Source organism: Neopelma chrysocephalum, unplaced genomic scaffold (assembly GCF_003984885.1).
Source record: "Neopelma chrysocephalum unplaced genomic scaffold, ASM398488v2 Primary Assembly neopelma1_29257, whole genome shotgun sequence".
NCBI classification, from domain to species: Eukaryota; Metazoa; Chordata; class Aves; order Passeriformes; family Pipridae; genus Neopelma; species Neopelma chrysocephalum.
This window is the reverse complement of record NW_020899915.1, coordinates 1-1,062: the sequence shown is the minus strand read 5'-3', so window position 1 is coordinate 1,062 and position 1,062 is coordinate 1. Positions and strand designations below refer to the sequence as shown.

General features: G+C 59.1%; 1 long non-coding RNA gene across 1 annotated transcript; it reads right to left on the bottom strand.

Moving 5' to 3' along the window:
* Positions 1 to 355: 355 nt before the first annotated feature.
* On the bottom strand, positions 356 to 816 carry LOC113979133. The gene is made up of 3 exons (XR_003537728.1): positions 786 to 816; positions 623 to 636; positions 356 to 475 (listed from the first exon to the last, which is right to left on the bottom strand). It is a non-coding gene; the product is annotated as an uncharacterized LOC113979133 (long non-coding RNA).
* Between the last annotated feature and the right edge of the window lie 246 nt (positions 817 to 1,062).

Here is a 1,062-nt window from a genome sequence, read left to right as displayed (position 1 = left end):
GGTTATCCCAGGATTCTGGGGGTTATCCCAGGCTCTGGGGTGTCCATACTGATGTAGTGGTGTCCATGTGGGGCAATATCCCGGGATTCTAGGGGGTGATCCCGTAATTTTGGGGGGGTGATCCCTCAATTTTGGGGGGGTTATCCCAGGATTCCGGGGGGGTTATCCCAGGATTCTGGGGGTTATCCCAGGCTCTGGGGTGTCCATACTGATGTAGTGGTGTCCATGTGGGGCAATATCCCGGGATTCTAGGGGGTGATCCCGTAATTTTGGGGGGGTGATCCCTCAATTTTGGGGGGGTTATCCCAGGATTCTGGGGGGTTTATCCCGGGATTTTGGGGGTCCGTACCCACGCAGTGGTGTCCGTGTGGGGCGGTCTCGTAGCCGGGGTCGCAGGCGCACTGGAAGGATCCGGGCAGGTTGTGACAGGTGGCGTGGGGGCCGCACAGGGTCCCGTTGGAGCACTCATCCACGTCTGGCACGGGGGGGACACGGGGTCAGGGGGAACCCCAATCCCATTCCCAATCCCATTCCCACCCCAGTCCCTGTGTCCCCGTGCCCACTCCAATCCCATTCCCATCCCATTCCCATTCCAATTCCCATCCCATTCCCATTCCCTCACCGACACACTCCCCACTTGTTCCCAGCCAGAATCCTGCCAGGCACTCCCTGTGTCCCTGTGCCCACCCCAATCCCATTCCCAGATCTCACCCCAGTCCCAGATCCCACCCCAATCCCATTCACACTCCAATCCCATTCCCAATCCCATTCCCTCACCGACACACTCAGTGCCCGGCTGGAATCCCGCCTGGCACTCCCTGAGTCCTTGTGCCCACCTCAATCCCATTCCCACCCCAACCCTATTCCCACCCCAATCCTATTCCCAGATCCCACTCCAATCCCATTCCCACCCCAATCCCATTCCCACTCCAATCCTATTCCCAGATCCCACCCCAATCCCATTCCCACCCCAATCCTATTCCCACCCCCATCCCATTCTCACACCAATCCCAGTCCCAGATCCCACCCCAATCCCATTCCCACCCCAATCCTATTCCCACC